At 30.1% G+C, this 20,561-nt stretch overlaps 1 pseudogene; it reads left to right on the plus strand.

Moving 5' to 3' along the window:
* LOC132952098 (cholesterol 7-desaturase nvd-like) lies at positions 1 to 18,853 on the plus strand (annotated as a pseudogene).
* Positions 18,854 to 20,561: the final 1,708 nt, after the last annotated feature.

A 20,561-nucleotide genomic window follows, 5' to 3' on the forward strand; every position in this document is an offset into this window, starting at 1 on the left:
ATGGCGACATTTCGTTGTTTTATGGCTAGAAGAGGAAAATGTGCTAAGGTTTTTAGTGACAATAGCACAAACTTTGTTGGGGCTCAAAAGGAGTTAATTTCAATGATGAAAAAAGCCAGTGTTGATCTTGAGAAAGAAGGTATTGAGTGGCATTTCAACCCGCCTTCTGCTCTACATTTTGGTGGTATATGGGAGAGTGCCGTGAAGAGTATGAAACACCACATGAAGAGAGTTATATCTGATCACAAGCTTACGAATACAGAAATGCGAACTCTCTTGTGCCAAATCGAGGCTTGTCTCAATTCCAGACCGATGACTCCACTAAATAGTGATCCTTCTGACTTGGCAGTCCTTACTCCATCTCACTTCTTGATTGGAGGAGCTATGTTGTTCCCAGATGAACCAGACATATCTAAGGAAAAGCCCAATGGTCTACGTAGATGGCAACTAGTGCAAAATTTGATGCAGACCTTTTGGAAGCGGTGGTTGAGAGAGTATCTACCACAGACTCAAATTCGTGGCAAGTGGACAAGCAAGAGCGCACAGCTAGCAAAGAACGATGTCGTTATTATCAAAGATGATTGTATGCCTCCAGCCAGATGGAAGTTAGGATTGGTTATGGAATTGCATCCTGGCTCTGATGGTGTAGTCCGGGTTGTCACCATAAGAACAGCAAACGGAACGCTCATGCGTCGGCCAGTAATCAAATTATGTCGACTACCGACTGAAAAGGACAACAGCTCAGTTGAAAACCAGGATTTTCAACGGGGGGAGAATGTTGCCGCCGCAACAGTTTAAATATTATAGATTAGGTAATTAAGAAAAATCGGTCACGGGAAGAACAGCTGGTCTCACACATATCACTATTCGTATTGTTTATTTTTGTTTTAGTCGTTATTGAATTTGTAGATGTATCGTGTGAGTTATATAATATGTAGATTACACCGCGTTATCGTACGCCGCCGCCGTGCGTCTGCTGGAATATATTAGCACTGCCGCCGATTATATTGTTGTTCTGTACCGTAAGCCGTAGAGTTAGGACCATATTATTATTCATTATATTGAAGTATTAAACAGTTTTTTGTATGTGATTATTACTTATTAGCAAAAAGTGCTTAAGTGTGATTTATATTTATTATTTGTGAGCCATAAGGGCTAAGTCTAATTTATTTTATTTTTATATTGTTTTTTTTTTACGTGTACCTAAAATCACATATATATATATATGTTGCATATACATATATTATACTTTGCTGTGCAATACTCGTGGGTTGTCAACCGTGTCACCGTGATATCCTTTTGTATTATATTTTTATCGTTAATTATTATTACTAGATGTAGGACCAGCTGGCCAGTCTGAGCTCCACAAAACTGTGAGTTATTATTGTTATTTTTGTTATTATTATTATTATTGAGCCAGAAGGGCTACATATCGTATTTATTGTTGTGCCAGAAGGGCCATAAATTATTATTATATTTATTATTGTGCCAGAAGGGCCATACGTTATTAATTATACTTTGTTGGGCCAAAAGGGCCATATCCTAACATATTAATATTGTAATTTTATTCGTCTATAAGAGACGTACTTATATATATTTAATATTGTTTGTATTCGTCTATAAGAGACATTTACTTATATACATATATATATATATTAATTAATATTGTTTATTCAGTTTGGTCATAAAGGCCGTGTTATTCATTATATTATATTTTATTACCATTCAAATCATTTTTGTTACCATTATTTCAACTTAGTTACCTTCTTGTGATTTTTTAATTATTGTAAACACACCACATATATACACACAAATACACAAATACACATTTAACACAACACGCACTACATAGCTCAACAGTATTTGCTCGGCATTCCCGACCACTATTGTTTGAGCTATTACCCCATTACACACCCAGCTACTTCTCCACACTTTTAAGACCTAGGTGTTAGTGGGGCACAATATAAATTGGTGACCGGGCGCGCGTATTATTACTATACGCTCCCGGCCCGTACATAAGTATATAACTGCAACCAGCATAGGCGGAACACTGAGCCACTTTTCCCAATGCTAAACCTATGCGAAACGATTTTCTGAAGTTGAGTTTCTCTAATATGTTTTAACCTTCGCAGTGTTGAATAAGGTTACCCGTTTACTGACTAGAAATATGAAAGTGTCCATATCACACAGATATAATATAGATAAGAAACTGATTATTATCTATGTCTGACATCTGTATCATATTGTGCATAATATATTCTTTATTCAGGTAACTACAGGTTTTTAATTATTAGTATCTATGATTCCCATTATTATCTCCCGTGGTAAAGTTTTGTCCATGAGCAAAAGGATAAGCATACAAAATAAAAATACGAATTTAAAATTTAAGACCAGCAGCAACTTTGATAGACCATGAAAATATTTTTTAGATTTTCTTAAAATCAGCCCATTCAGCCTCCTCAGCCCCCCCCTAAATACGCCCCTGTATAGACGTATAGTAGTACCAGTAGTCCAGTAGGTAGATACCTACTGACTACTCTATATATTATTACGGGGCGTGATTAGACTGGGCCGTAGTTCCACCTATGGCAACCTGCAGTGTCGTAACCTCAACATTTGAGCCCGCGAGTGATATTTTTAACGTCCCACCTCCATCTGGACAAGTATCCGAGATATCTCAAGAGGGTTCCTCCGCTTGCTGAAATTATTTCATACATTGTTTAAATATAATTGCTAAATATACATTGCTTATATTATTACAGTTTAAATTTATAAAATATGTATGTATATTGTAAATGTTTTAAATACCCAAATAATTTAAGTAAGTTACTTCTGTTTTATTGACAAAAGAAATTGGCTGACGTGGGTTACGAACAGCACCTCACACAAAAGCAATGGGCGTCAAAGGATAAGTTACACCTGATACGATCCATGATGAGACTAAGGAAAAAAGGAACGTTGCCGCCAGTCTATCCGAATGGATGGTTTGCGCTCCTGGACTCCGATCAACTCATCGTCAATCAAGTCAAGTACGTGACGGCTCTAGGTAAGTTATAATGTTCTATTTTCGGTAACATTAAATTTAAAATGCATCTACACCCTATATATAGATAGTATAGACTAAAGCAGGGTATACCTAGGCAGAAATTGGACAAAAAATTTTCCTGTTATTTTACATACAGTAAATGTTATTAAAAACACCATTTTATACGTCTCTAAAAAACTATATTTTAAATTATTTATTGTTTTTATTTTAAAATTATTTTATAATATTCTAAACGAAGCGATGAACGTAATGATTTATTTTACAATGATGTGTGATTTTTTATATGTTTTTATTTTTGTGTGTCATAAATGTTTGGAGCAATAAAATTGCTTCAATTTTCTTCAACAGTATCTTGTGCGATATGGGAAAGTGAATCTAGTTGGTGCATTCGGGAGGTCAAAATTTAAAGTAATAAAATAAAGCCTAATTAAAATTCCTAATAGTTTTCAAAAGTGCCGGGAAAAACAGCAATTTATACGCAAAATCGGGTTTTGACAAAATCGATTTTGGTTCTTGGTGTAACTTTGACCGTAGATACATGAAATACTCACTGAACATTTAGATTAGCATTTGCTATACACCATAAACTATACAAAATATTATATTTGTTTGAAAAATGGCTATTAATACATTGTTACAATTACGTTTGAAAAATATTATAATCCAAAGTCACGATTTTTTTTGTAAGCATGTAAAGTTCAAATTTCGACAGAAGGCGTAAATATTATGATAGTATATGTGCAGACTATTTAGAGTTGGAAATTCCTAAAAATTTTTCTTACTAAATCTAAGGTTTTAAAATGTAACACAAGATTCCTTATAAAGTTAGATAAATTTATAAAAAAAAAAAATTTAAAAAATTCAAATTTGTAGGAAATTACATAATATTAAATAGGTAACCAAAAATAACAATTTTAGTTATTTTGTTGTAATTTTATAATATTAATTCAACTTACCGGCTATCGTATTAATAATAAGTAATAAGTAGGGCAATGAAGTTATTGCATTAAAAATAATTAATAATAATTAAATATGAATATTGCTTACATTATTGCATTACACAAAAAATGATTTTTTTAAGTTTTTTTAGCGACCTTAATGCGATAATCGCTCTATAGAAATATTAATAAAATAATAAGTATTACAAAAAATATAGAAATTTACACATTGCTACCTTTACTTGCTTTTATTTTATATATTTAATTAAATAATCTTAAATGTAAACAAAAATAAAATTATGAAAAATAGTTAAAATTGCAGTAAAATTAAAAAGTCGCCAAAATTGCATTTATTGCAATATAATTTTTTTTTGTTTGAATTAAGAGTTAAACGAAACATATTTTAATCTCACTCAGCAATAAACATAAGCATTTACAAAAAACATGCAAATGCAACAACTTCACTGCCCTAGTAACAAGTAATAAAAATATAAATATAATATAAAATATCCACACTGACAAACCGTCATCGCTCAGAAGCGTTTTTCATATACAATGATAATCATTGAATTTAAATCATCCATTACAGTGGCCCACTTGGAACCTACTGTACAGCAGAGCGACATCCACTTATCCACCTTTTTTTTCTTTGTAACTTTCAATAAACATTGGTAGCCTTTGATGTTGTTTCCTAGTTAAAAAATATATAATTATTACATGAACATATTATTATGTTTATTTTACTCATTTTAGGAGAACATTTGGCAGTGTTTCGTGCATCTAACGGTGACGTCAATTTATTAGATGCTTACTGTCCTCACCTGGGTGCTAATATGGCTATTGGAGGAATAGTTAGAGGAAACTGTCTTCAATGTCCATTTCATGGATAGACATTTGACGGTACCAGCGGTAAGTGCGTCAAAATTCTGAACGATTGTTCTAATGGTAAAAATTCGTATACAGATTATAATAGTCGCAACTAAACCTCTAAAATTTCCATAATTTAAAATGCCTCGCAGAGCAGTGGGAGTTAGCCCACTACAATCCCGATTACCAAAATTACATAATTTTACAAGTTATAAATCTATAATAGTCAATTGGTATTTGAAGACTTTTTTAAACACATTTTAACATACTTCATATTAAGTATCAAAATTAAATTTATATGTATACCTAAAATACTCTTTTTATAAATATATAATATTATGATTTTACCGATAAAACTTATGGAGATTGGAGAGTTACCTACCAGTTATTTAGAGCTTTTTAATGTGACTGTAACTAGTGTAACTTATTGGTTAAATATTAATCGTAAGCAATCCATTTTTTCATAATATGTATCGTTATGCAAATCATCCATTAATTATAAGAATACGTAATCATTTATAACAAATTATCAATGTTATGTCATGATGACCAAAATAGTTTTGATTTTTTTTTCGGTAAATATTTCGTATTTTAAAAACATAAAATTGATGGTATTTCACTATAATAATGTTAGACCTAAAAAAACAAGGGTTGCTAAATTAGAACTCGGGAGTACTAAAGACTCTTTTGCACCTCCCTAGTTGTGCCAATGCAGATAACAATAAATAGTTTTTCATACCTTTACAACCATTATTTACGTACGTACTACGTAGGTACGTGGTAAACGAACAGTATAGACATTATTTATAATCTTATATTTTATAGGCAAATTGTATAAGATTTATGGAGACATGATCGATTCCGCCAGTACTTAAAATTAGTTAAAAATTTTAAAAACAACTATTGATTCCGCCAATTCGAAATTTTAAGTCTAAAAATTGCAATTTCATAGTTTTTTTTTTAATTTACAAAGAGGTATTATTTTATAAAATAATTGATAATCACTTGAATAGTAATCATCATTAATAGGTATATTGCTATTCACACTATCTAATGATAATCATTATTTTACTAAAAAAAAACCCTATATTAATATTTATAAATTATAAGTAACTTCTTAATACAAGTTTTTATCTTTAAGGATCACGGTGACAGTTTTTCAAGGTTTCCACAATTCTAAAAAAATTTAAAATTCAATATTATATTATTGTTTCCACCTCAATTATAAGACTCTTCCACTAATCTACTACCCTATAACTATTTTGGGGAAAATAGGGTGTATTATACCGAAAAAATTACTTTACGGGAATAACTATCAAGCTTTATAGAATTGTCGGATTTTTATGACTATTTTTTTATCTGAAAGAAGAAGACTTCCTACAACCCGCATCCATCTTTGATTTTATATTTTATTTCAAATAATTGTATAAAAAATATTGTAAAAAAATGCTTTTTATCTTGTATTTTTTTTAGAAATATTATAAAGTTTGAGAATAAAATATAGAAAAACAGAGATCGATGCAGGCTGAAAAATATTTCCCTCTAGCAATTAAAAAAAAAATTATGAAATTTGGTTGATTCTACAAGGCGGTTAGGTTTCTTAACTGAAAATCCGTAATAAACAAAATATTATTCTGTATAATAGGAATACTCAAAATTAACTTAATTAGGCAAATAAATAAAAATATGAGTTGATTTTAAGTTAATGTAGAGGCAAATCAGGTAAGTTAAAGTTAAGTTAATTAAAACACCGAACTAGTAAGTTAAATTAATAAGTAATTAAACTCGTTAATGCCCAGCCTTGATAAAAATTAACAACTATATAATTATTATTTTATGGGCATACCTAAAATAAAAATGTAGGTATGTAATAAACGTAATTTATTTTAGGTTAGGTTAAAAAAGTTCTCGAAAAGGATAATTTACTCATTTATCCATTAGGATTTGTAAGGATCAAAATTTCCGAAAAAAACCCGGGTTTTTTCCCGTTTTTTTTTTTGGAAAAATTGAGAAAATTTGGTTTCATTTAAAATTTTTGAAAAAAATGGTTTTTTTTTTAAAAAATATTATTGTATCCTACTAATGATATTTTTGTTACGTATTTTCCTAATAATTAATATTGTCATTACTCATTTGTCAATCGTGCGCTGCCTATATTTATCTACCACTTACAAGTAATATTAATTATGTAACATTTAAAAATGCAAGTGATTTCAACTCTTCCACATAAATACCATTTGATATGTAACTTAGTTATTTTTATAACAAATATTGAAATATCTGTATTAATATTTTTAATAGTTTAATTTTACATTTTAATACAATGATACATTGATAACCGTATTGGTGAATGTGGAATGACAATAGAAGGTTTTCTTATCAATTTTTTAAGATGTTTTTTTTTTTTACTTGGATTATTTTATTTTTTAAGCGTAAATACAACTTTTTAAATTTCCGAAAATTTGGTTTTTTTTTAATTTTCCGAAAACTTGGGTTTTTTTGTTGGAAATTTATTATTTTAATATTCTCTAGGCCATGGGTTTTCGAGAGCCAGTTAAAACTTAGCATCTAGTTAATAAATAATGTATTTATTTTTGTGATAAAAATACAATTCAAGCTGTTTTAAGCAAATTATTTAATATAACAGGACATAGGTATAATGTCAGCCAGTTTTTTTTTAATTTGGTACCTGCTCTTGGAGAACAACTAATACGTAGTGTTTTCAAGATGGAGATTGGAGACCAATTAATGTTATATCGTTACCAATTAACGATATTTATTCTTTAAAAACGTCATTTTAAATACTTCATAAAAATAAATAAAAATATCTATTATGTGCAATAAGCCTGCGTTAAAAAAAAATGTTTGGTGGTTCAGTTACTTTCCCTAGGTGGGCCGGATTTGGTCCGCAGGCCGCCTATTGCCGACCCCTGCTCTGGGAAAAAACGGGTTTTTTTCCGAAATTTTCATGAATTTTTTGGTCCCTATGGGTTTGCGATACTTGTGAAAAACGAAAACGCTTGCCCGTGCATGGTGCAACACGCCTCCTTGGTTATATGAACCAAGTGGCTGTCGATTGTCGATATTATACCTAATCCTGCCCAGTAAATGAGTATATGGTTGGGTAATCTTTCTACACGAACCGGTCTTGAGAACCGGGTTGTTGGACTAATATAAATATAGTTTTCTAAGTTATATTTTACAGGTCCTAGAAACTTATGACCTGCGTTCATAAACTAACACAATCGAATACGACTTAGCAACGTATACAATAATTTATTTATTTATTAAATGTCTAAAATAGTTATGTTATTATACAATGCATTAAACCTGTTGTTGAGGGTAGTTTATTGAAGATCACAGGAGTATCGGAGTATGAGTTGAAGCAATATTGATTTATCATGATTTAACATGACCGCAGACCGATATAGTCTCTACTCCACGATTCTAACTCGACTGACTGAAAATATGAAAATAATGTATAGGCTCGTACTCTACGTTTCTGTGTTCTGTCTAAGTAGTATACATTTGTATGTTCACAGTCTTTTTTTTTTCACCGCGGTAATTTCACAACGTTCAAGGGGGGATGAACCACGGTCTGATTACTTCGTATACGATAAACTAATTATTAAAAATTATTTGAGATTTTTGAAAATTCATTTTTGAAAAAATTAAATAACTTATAAAACAATTTAATGAAACTTTGAGAAAATAAAGTAAATTAAGACACAACTTTGACTAAATGATGGATCATTAGTAACTGAATATAAAAAAATGATTAGCTTATAACTTAAAAGTATTTAAATTAAAAAAAATACGGACATTCATTAATTAGATAAATTACAGTGAATCCAATATAAATGGAAAAAAATGTGAATGTAGTAATTATTATTTCAGTTTTTATAATAAGTTTTGTTGGAAAAAATACATTTGGTGTGTACACGGTAAATATTTTTGAGTAAGGGGCAAACAGGTAGATAGCGAGTGTGAAATCTCCCCGTGATTTTTGTTACGGTAAAGTCATTGTGTTTAAGTGGGACATCCTCGCTTGAACGTTGTGAAATTACCGCGGTGAAAAAAAAAAGACTGTGAACATACAATTAATGTATACTACTTGTCTATTCTGTAAATTCACCGAGTGTGACGTAAATGACGAGTCAGTAATCTGTGAATCGTTACAACTTACAATGTGTACACAGGATTGTCGTCGATGGCGGCGTCGGTGAAGGGTTGGGAGTGTTGCGAACGCGAAGCCAACGGGTTCGTGTTCGTGTGGTACCACGCGGAGAACGATGCGCCATCGTGGCGGCCGGCCAGAGACGTCGAGGTGGCAGGCCGTGGGTGGACGTACCGCGGCCGCAGCGAGCACTACGTGAACGCGCACATCCAAGACATCCCGGAAAATGAGCGGACGTGGCCCATCTGCCGGCGCTGCACGGCCACATGGCGCTCGGTGGCCAGTACGCTGCGCAGGCCGACCGGTCGCTGTGGAGGTGGATCGGCGTCCACGAGTGGACGCCCGCGTGGCGGGCGGATGGCTCCCGCGGCCGGCACGTGACCACGCTCGATCTGCAGCACGGGCTAGTGGTGTTCGGCAAGTTTATCGTTTTCAAAATGGACGTGGAAGTGCAACAGGTAGGTACACGCCACTACTTAGTACCCAAGGCTGGGCATTAACAATTTAAAAAGTTAAAGTTAAGTTTAAAAGTTTATTTTATTTTAACTTTTTAACTTAACTAGTTACTTTTGGCTTTTCATTAACTTAACTGTTAACTTACTAAATTTCTTTTTAATTAAAGTTAAATTAACGAATTGATTTTTCATTTTAAGAAGTAAGTTAAGTTCATTTATTATATTTCACTAATTCATGTCAAATAATATTTACCGTGAATTGTTTAAATTAAAAAAAAATTATATGTATGTATGAATGTAACTTATATGGAAATACTCTATAATGTATACAGTATGGTGGTCTAATTTAGTTTTGGGTTGGAAACAATTTAAGTACGCTAGCGTTGTATAAACAAATTAACTTTTTTTTAACTTAATAAAAAGTTAACAAAAAGTTTGTATTAAATTTTAACTTTGTTATTGGTGCATATCAACTTAACTTAACTGAGTTAAAAAAACTGTTTTACTTGCCGAGCTAGTAACCTACTAGTACCTTTATAGCTGGTATTGAGGCAGGTTTTAGAAAATCATATTTTAGAATGCCGAGTTTTAGCATTCCAAGTTTTAGAATCACTGTGTTTTAGAAAATAAAACTTTTAGAATTTCAATTTTTTATTTATATTTTTATTTTTTTTTTACTGTTAACTCGTATATAAAATGTTTTTTAATAATTCTTTAATAAAAAATAATTCTAATACCTAATTCTACAGTAAAAAACTAATATAATTGTCGCCGCCACGACAATAGCAATGTACCCACCGACCGACCACACATAGTTATTATTAAGATTATTAATTATTATATAATAATATGTAGATTAGACCGCAACCAAGTACTGTCCAGCAAGGGCCAGGCGCGGTTTGTATTATCAGTTTGGTACAACCATCGCCGTTTATAATTATAATTTATACATTTGTACCGCTGTGGTATTAATATAATATAACATAATATAATATATTATATTATATTGTGTATTATCAATATTATTAAATTAAATTTGTGAATTATACAGCAACGCATTTTACCTAAAACGTGTTACAATTTTCTTTTAATTATATACACATCACATTACACACACATTTACACACCCACCCACACACTAGCACTCTCTGGTCTTGCTCGGCGACCCCGTCCACTTCCTTTGAGTCGCTACACACACATACACATCTATACACAGGTCGGTCGGTGTGTGAGTACAGCGTGCGAAGTAATTAGCGATCGGGCCGTACGGGCTGAATATTGTTTCGTCCTCGGCGCAATCAATAATAATTGTGGATATTTTTAGATTGTTAGCGCAATAGCTCTCATTAATTCATCTAAATAATAATTACTAATTAGAATAATCAACTATGCGTTTACATATTTGCAATAAGTTATTATTCCGTTGTAACAATTATAAATATAAATATGTTACATGACACCTATGTATATAATACGAACTCTACTGTATATACGATTAACTGCCGACTGATATATTATTAATATTAAAACACACACATAATTGTAAGGCCTATGGCCAACGCACATAATGTATTAATAAGTTAGTTCGCTGTGCACCTTAGACCTCAATACACACTACGATTACCGCACTCCGTATGACTACGATACAGTTACATAGTATAATAGAACATAGTTGATATAGTTATGAGTATTAATATTTGTAAGTGTTTAGTAGACAATAAAACATAATTATAACTGAAAAGAAATCCTAGTAATTTAAATATATTTAAGATCCTGATAACTACATATCTACCCCTGGCTACGGTATTTATATCTATAGGACCCTACGATTCTCCCTGGATATCTTATATTTAACTGGTCGTTCCCCCGACCACGTTACACCGTGTCGTTAATTCGTATACAGATTGTAATAGTCGCAACTAAACCTCTACAATTTCCATAATTTAAAATGCCTCACAGAGCAGTGGGAGTTAGCCCACTACAATCCCGATTACCAAAATTACATAATTTTACAAGTTATAAATCTATAATAGTCAATAGGTATTTGAAGACTTTTTTAAACATATTTTAACATACTTCATATTATTAAGTATAAAAATAAAATTTATATGTATACCTAAAATACTCTTTTTATAAATATAATATTATGATTTTTCCAATAAAACTTATGGAGATTGGAGAGTTACCTACCAGTTATACATAACCTACCATCTATTTAGAGCTTTTTAATGTGACTGTAACTAGTGTAACTTATTGGTTAAATATTAATCGTAAGCAATCCATTTTTTCATAATATGTAACGTTATGCAAATCATCCATTAATTATAAGAATACGTAATCATTTATAACAAATTAACAATGTTATGTCATGATGACCAAAATAGTTTTGATTTTTTTTTCGGTAAATATTTCGTATTTTAAAAACATAAAATTGATGGTATTTCACTATAATAATGTTAGACCTAAAAAAACAAGGGTTGCTAAATTAGAACTCGGGAGTACTAAAGACTCTTTTGCACCTCCCTAGTTGTGCCAATGCAGATAACAATAAATAGTTTTTCATACCTATACAACCATTATTTACGTACGTACTACGTAGGTACGTGGTAAACGAACAGTATAGACATTATTTATAATCTTATATTTTATAGGCAAATTGTATAAGATTTACGAAGACATGATCGATTCCGCCAGTACTTAAAATTAGTTAAAAATTTTAAAAACAACTATTGATTCCGCCCCTTCGAAATTGTAAGTCTAGTAATTTAAATATATTTAAGATCCTGATATCTACATATCTGCCCCTGGCTACGGTATTTATATCTATAGGATCCTACGATTCTCCCTGGATATCTTATATTTAACTGGTCGAAATACTTGAATACTTTATATTTCGGCCAACAATTTATAATAATTGTATGTAACACTACGTAGGTATTTGGTACGATGTACAGCACTGGTCAACTACTTTTTGATATTTCTCGTATTCGATCAGATATAAAATAATCACATATTATATCAAAGAACTCTATCGTAATTCTAATTCGATAATAGTTGGCAATATCAATCAAACAGAAACTTGATAACGATTATTGAGTAACAAAGCATTATATTTATAAACATTATGTACCTATTCTGATATTTCCCGTTTCCCAATCAAACATAAACTATTATTTAAATTGGATTCAAAGCCATTCCACGTTTTTGGTAGAAATACGGGTTTAGTTTTTCTTTAATTTATATTCATACCGGCACCAACTCTCTTATACGAACCATTTACGTTTTACATAATATGTGATTTTGATATCGAAGTAATTCATTCGCTACAGGGATAATAGTTTGTTTTAAAAACTAAATTTTCTCGTAAACCCGTTCAAGGGGAAGGAATGCTAGACCATCAGTCATAGAACAAAAATGACTAATTTTGTCATCATTCATATATACGTTGTTTGTCCTAACTCCTGGACTTTACGAAATGTACTCTGGCAAAGATGGTAAGAGCACCCTCTAATAACTAATTCTGAACCAAGAACATTATAAGCCGCTGTAATTACTGCCTTTTCAAAATCTAGACTTAACTTAATAATTATTAAATTTGAGACTTTTATTCCGTCGGACTTTTTTTTCGCCGGATTTTTGTTCGGGGATTCGTATATATTAATCGTGTAAACTACATTATAAATTCGACGTATACGTAAAATGTACGTACATTACCATTCTAAGTATTTTGATAATTTAAAAAATAAAAATTTGTGATAATAACTAATAGCAATGATTGGAAGGTCTCGACCAACCTTAAAAACAAGTAATATTTTTTGTATAATTTATTTAAGTGGTAAACAGGTACCAATAACGCTATAATTTAAAAATGAAATACCTTTGTTATAATTAATCGAACATGGGTGTTTCTACGCATGTTCTAGTTTTTGATATAAATAGGTACCTATCCATATTTGTAATCGATAAAAGATTTGATAATTTTGTTATTTTCTGATAATAAGATTTAATAGTACCAATAACTATACACTTGACCCCATATACATTCCTTATTTATACACAATTCAATAACAGAAACAATTTAAATAACATTCATAAAGAAAAATGCTAAGAGAACCGCCTTTACCTTAAAAGCCTTAACATCTTGCCCTGACTTAATTACTGAAAACTGGTAAGTTGTTACCTATTAACACTAATAATAGCCTAAACCCATTGGCTATTAATATAATATGCATAGATATTAGATAGGCACATAATGTATTAGTACCTATATTTTTATACCTAGGTACTTGTTATGTGGATAATGAATATACATATTTAATACTAAAAATATTATTGTAAAATAATGTAAAAATGTAAGTGTAGTAAAAAATTGTACAATCAAGTAGGTATATAACATGCGTGTAATGTGTTATAAATTATCATTAACTGTAAGTGTGTATGGACATAATCAAATCATCAATGCATAATAGACAACAGTAAAGATATAAAGTTATTAAAAACTACATGTTTCGTATTTTCTCGTATAAGTTAGCGGTAAAACCAACAATGCCTACCGATATATTATGTATAGAATATTATATAATTTAGTTTTTAGTTTTAGTTTTTCTGATTTAAAAAAGGTACATTTATTGATTTTTTTATTAGTTTACCAAAGTAAGCATTGATTCATAATAATCCTTAAATATGCAAAAAAAAAATTAATGTATACCTATGATTCCATGCCATACAAAATTAATTTTACATTAATATGGGTAGGTATGTTTGATCATTATAATAATATATTGGTGTAGGAAATGAAAGAGCTGATGCACTTGCCAAAGAGGCTACTGTATCACAAAATGCAATCCCATGCCAAGTTTATTCAATAACCGACATCAAACAAATAATTAAAAAAATAATTCTCAATATCTGGCAAAACGAATGGAAAACTTCTAACGCCAAATTGAATGAAATTAAAAACCACATTCTCCCTTGGCCAAACAACACACTCACCAGAAAAGAAGAAGTAGTTATCAATAGGCTCAGAATAGGCCACACTGGATTAACCCACGCCTTCCTAATGAAGAAAGAAGACCCACCCATGTGCCCGACTTGCAACGATCCCATGACAGTTAAACACATCCAAAGTACGAATTACAACGTCAAAAATTCAATCTAACTTACCATCTCGCTGAAAACCTCAACATCGATACCCTAACCAACGTTCTCAAATTCGTAAGGGATACTGATCTTCATAAAGAAATTTAATATATATTATAAGTATAATGTACCTACCGGCTACTATATTTAATGTAACTTATCTAATATTAATATAAATACTAAGTAATTTTTTTTGTAGCCAATGGGCCATTGGCCCATAGTTGCCGAGGCATTTGTCACAATAAAAAAAAAATAAAAATAATATTGGTGTTGTCGCCGCCGCGACAATGTGAGTAGTGTGAGTACCCACCGACCGACCGCCTCGCACACGCACACACAGTCGTTATTGTTATAATTTATATTAAATGTTTATTGTGAACTATTGTTATGTAATATGCAGATTATAAAGCTCGTTAACGCATGCCGCCGCGTCGGCTGTTTAATAAATTATGATATTTGCACGGCCGCCGAAAGGTGTCCAGTCCGCTCGGCAGTGCTAACGCCGAATTGCATTATATTATTGTCTAGTTTTTCTATATTGTAATTTTTACGTGTGCGAATCGCCGTATTTTAGATTCTGAGCGAATTTATTGATTTTACAATGATGTGTGTTTTTTTTTTAATTTTTTGTCTGTCATCACTTTTTAGGACAGTAAAAGTGCTTGGATTTTCTTCAACAGTAACTTTTCCGATAGGAAAGTGAATCTACTTGGTATATTTTCCAAATATTTTGAGCTGTTTACGGACATTTTCAGTTTCCATTTTTTTTAGTTTTTTTTTTCTATAAATATCAATAAAATTTTACCTGTTGAGTAAAAAATCTTAAGAATTTAATAGAAGGCTCCTAGGTTATTGTTTCAAAGGCAGATGAAAAAAATTAAAAATCCTTAGTCACAGTTTTTATTTATAAGCATTTAAAGTTCAAATTTTGACAAAATACGGAAAAATCACGAAAATTAGTAAATTATTTTGAGTTGAGAATTCATAAAAATTTTTCTTTTTAAATCTAAGATTTGAAAATGTAACATAAGATTACTCATAAGTTAGTCTACCTTTAGCAAAAAAAAAATGTCTACAAGAACCTTAAATTAAATTTTTATGAGCGTCTGAAATTTTACATTAATACGGGCAGGGTATGTTTGATCATAATAATAATATATTGGTGTTGTCCCCGCCGCGACAATGTGAGTACCCACCGACCGACCGCCTCGCACACGCACACACAGTCGTTATTGTTATAATTTGTATTAAATGTTTATTGTGAATTATTGTTTTGTAATATGCAGATTATAAAGCTCGTTATCGCATGCCGCCGCGTCGGCTGTTTAATTATGATATTTGATATTTATTATAATATTTTGTTTTTATACAGTATACGGCCCGGGAACAAACAATAATAGGCCGTGTCCAGGGGGCATAATTCTAGTTTAGCTAGAATTATGATTATATTATTATGATATTATAATTATTATTGTACACGTCGTATAAACCTAAGAACGATTTATATAAATAGGTAATTTATATAATTATAATTAGGAAATATCATAAAAATGAAAAAAAATTTAAATAAAAGAAAAAGTTCACAAGTTGCTCAAATGTTTTGAAAATTTTACCATGTCTAGGTAAGGCTAATATAAGTAAACAACCCAAGTTTCAAGTTTTTACGAATGTTTTTAACCGAATTACAACAAAAAAAACTCCCAAAATTAAAATGCCTATAAATAGCGCAAAATTTTCCAAACTTTAAACCGTAAGGAAAAAAATCCAAAATACAACAAAAAATATCTCTTGTCATTTTTCATTTGAATCAATATTTCTGGTAGAAAACGTCGTCCGTAATTATTTAATATTATAAAATCATGAAATCGTACGTTTTTTTTCTATTTAACCGCTTTTATTTCGAGTAGCGTTTCGAAAATCGAAAAATGACCTCTTTAAAGTACCAGCTCAAGAACATTACCTTTCAGAAAAGATGCTATATTTGATACTTTTGAGCAAGTTTAGAGGGAGAAAAAGTTTACAGAATAAAAAAGGAAAAGAAATAAACATCATTGTAAAACCATTACATTCCTCGCTCCGCTCAGAAGCTAAAATGAATATTATATTATTATTATAAAATTATTATTCAATGGATCCAAATGCATACCACTGGTATATATATAGTAGGTAAATTTTGTTAAATAGTTTAATTTATTTCTTGAAAAAATACGGGTGAGGGCCTCGGAGGCGATCGCCTCCTAGCCGTCTGGACCAGGTCGACACTGATGAGAATATTAAGGTATTCAGAAAATCAGAACACGTATTCGAATACTATTTGAATACTTTTTTTCACAACTATTTATTGTCAGCTTTTGAATGGTTGGTAATTAACATTTATTAGTTAATAATTAAAAATACATCGTAATCATAAATTATTTATAAATTATTTTGACCACATGATACGGCCCATACGGGATACAACACATCGATGTTTGTAAAAATAATCATATCATTGGCAAATATTATATCTCGTTCAAAGAATAAAATTAATGTTCATGATTTAATATAATATGTCTTGTCACAAATTTAAAACTATTTTTCTGGATCGGAAAAAAGTATTTTATAATGAAAAAAAAAATACAAATAAAAGTATTAAGAATACGTATTTGAATACTTTTTAAAAAAAGTATTTAAAATAGTATTCAAATATTGAATACAAAAAAAGCATTCAAATACTTTTATTCGAATAGGTACTTTACAAGACTGAATCGTATGATAGAAATTATAAATATTAAATTATGTTTTGCGATATTTTTCGTTTAATGATATTCCATAAATTACGTTTTGTGTTATGTTTTGTTTAAAGATTTATATATTTTTTTATTCGTTATGTTTTGTTTTGCGGATTTTATTTATTTTAAACAACGCTTTCCGTTATAATTACGTTCACAAATTTCAATTGTTTTTTGTCAAATATAACGTTATTATAATTGTAAAGTTCGTGAAGATCGTGTTTTTCAGAACAAAAATCGGACAAAGTAAACTAACTTCAAATTTGTTAAAACCTAAGGTATTTTGATCTAAAATTGACGGCAGTAGCGAGGCCTCTTAACTGTGGTACATTATTGTGGGTAGGTATGTTTGATCCACTCATTATAATAATATAATGGTTGTATATTCTGTACAAAAATAAAATATTATGATAGTATAATTATTATTGTACACGTCGTATATACCTAACACTATGAATTGTTTATTGCATTGTTATACAATTATATTCATATTTTAATTACATTGTAAAACAATTACATTTAATGCTGAAAATTGCAATGAAAATTTTAAAATAAACTAGTGATAAATTAGTTAAAAAAAGCTATGCACTACATGTAATAAAAGTACATTCCCTATAACTTTAAAGTTCTATTTGGATATAATATAAAAAATTCAACTAATGTAGGTGTCAATAAAATTAGGGCTAATTCAATAAATGGTATATTTTTCCAAGCAATTAATAACCAATTTATATATTGACCATTATGTAGGTAAGTATCTAATTATTAGGTAATCAATAAAAATTATGAATCCTTATATTTTTAAAAATTCATCATAAAGATGGTTAGGGAAAAGTATTTTTCATCCAATGAGCAACTTATTTGCGAGCGTGCCTGACCAGTTATGGTATTATATTAATATGTTTATTACATATGTACATCTATAATACACAACATGTTTATTGTTTATTTATTTCAGTAATACACACATTTGTTTTGCGCTTGAAAAAAAATGTACAATGGCAATACCAAAATATTGAAGTATAAATTGTTATTGCCCTATAGATTGGTCCTGGATTAGTGATTTTAAATTTTAAAACCAGTTTTGGGCCCATGAAATTGGTACAAGTTGTCACACCAGTCCATTAATTCAAAAAGTTGTACATCGTATCTACTGTCCAGTGTATTTGTCACTGTATGCTTCAATAGTTTTATTTATGAAAGCTCCGATGGTTGGTTTAGTCAGTTTAGTGTTAATTACTATTGTTTTATAATTTTCACTAATGAATACTAAATTATTATGTATTTTATGTTGTTACAGTGCGAGACATGTAGTCATTTGGAACCACAAGAGTTACATTGAAAAGCTTTTAGTTTCAGAACAAGAATCAACACTCTTGGCACATAGAAAACGGTACAAACAATTTTATAGTGCCAATAGTATACAATTTAGTAACAGAAAGGAAACAATAGATTGGTAAATTAATATATTAATTTTGATTTAACATAACTGAAAAGTATTACTAAATACATATTATATAATATAGTATTATAGGTATGTAAAATTATAATATTAAATTTCACTTTAAAAATTTTGTCAAAAGAAAAAAAAAATTATTATATAATGGAAATATTCAAATATACATATAATATTTATCACTTGAATGGTTGTGTTACCTTTTTCAGCCGTGTTAATACTCTCATTGTCATCTAATATGTCAATCTAATAAGTATGAAAACTATGACGGTATAACTAATAAAGAATTATTAGAATAAGACACGGACAAAATATGTGTGTAAGCTCTAAAATCATTATAATAATTAAGTATGTGATACAATGTATTTAGTAGGTTTTTTTGGAATAACCATTTAAAATTGGATACTAGACTGATATACTTAAATAAGTGGTATAGATATTATTAAGTTTCTAAGGCTTTACGGATGAATTAAAATCATCAGCTTGTAAGGCCTCAAAATCCTTTATTTGTCTGTTTATTTTCTTCTCATCGTCGGAGAAACACAATATTCTGAAAATGTCAAGTCGTAAAAAATATACAAATACCTAATTCATGAATTATGTTAAATGAGAAAATAATTGTGAAATAATCCGTTGTTCTCAGAGTAGTACCAATGTTTCTGTGAATTACTATAATGGATTTCAATTCTCTAGAAATTAGCTATCTATGCTGCAGCTGAATTAAAATCTGGAAACCGCCTCTATGCACAACAATCAGATCACTAGTGAGGAATTCCAAAATAATTTAAATAACAATTAAACTATAAATACAACAAGTATTAATTTAAAAATAAAGTTTTCTTATAATTATAAATAAGTCTTAGACATATAGTTTTATTCAAAAAAATGATTCAGAGTGCAATTGAAGGTAATTGGTGTTTGCTTAGCCTTCTTCCAAAGAAGTTTGTATTTTCTTGTTGAGAAGTAAATTCCATGAATGGGAACGAGTTTGACGACCAGTAAACCTATAATTTACATATTCAATAAAATTTGAAAGTTAATATTACTATGATCAATAAATGTACATACTTTGTATGTATGCATATGTAGGACACCCCAAATTTATTAACAGCGTATCAGCTACATCTTCAATATAATATATCTTTTCACAGCTCATGCCAACCATTCTGAAAGGTGAAGCCAGGTTTGTCAAAAAATTTTGTACAATAGTTACAATATCACAAATTTAAAAATTGGATACTTGAGTGATAAACTTACATAAGTGTGTGTGAATTAGACATTATTAAGTATCTAAGGCTTGTCTGGGTGAATTAAAATCATCAACTGTAAGGTCTCCATATCCTATATTCGTCTGTTCATTTTCTTCTCACTCATCGTCGGAAAAACACAATATTCTGAAAATGTCAAGTAATAAAAAATATATAAACACAACAGAAATGCATGAATAATGTTAAATTAATTTTACTTCTTAGATAAGATTTACTAGTCGTGCTCAGAGCAGTACTACCAGTGTTGCTGTAGAAATGATTACCACCATTATTTCCTTCTATTTTCGTTTTTTGGAAATCTATATTTGTGAACAAATTAGCAAATTAGACTGACCCTATATTATTAAGAAATATAAACAGTACAACTAAAAATGAAAATGAAAATGAAGGTAATGTGGCAAAGCGATATATTGGATGTTTTACTAAAAAGAATACACTTATGAA

This window comes from Metopolophium dirhodum, chromosome 1, assembly GCF_019925205.1.
Source record: "Metopolophium dirhodum isolate CAU chromosome 1, ASM1992520v1, whole genome shotgun sequence".
Taxonomy (NCBI): Eukaryota; Metazoa; Arthropoda; class Insecta; order Hemiptera; family Aphididae; genus Metopolophium; species Metopolophium dirhodum.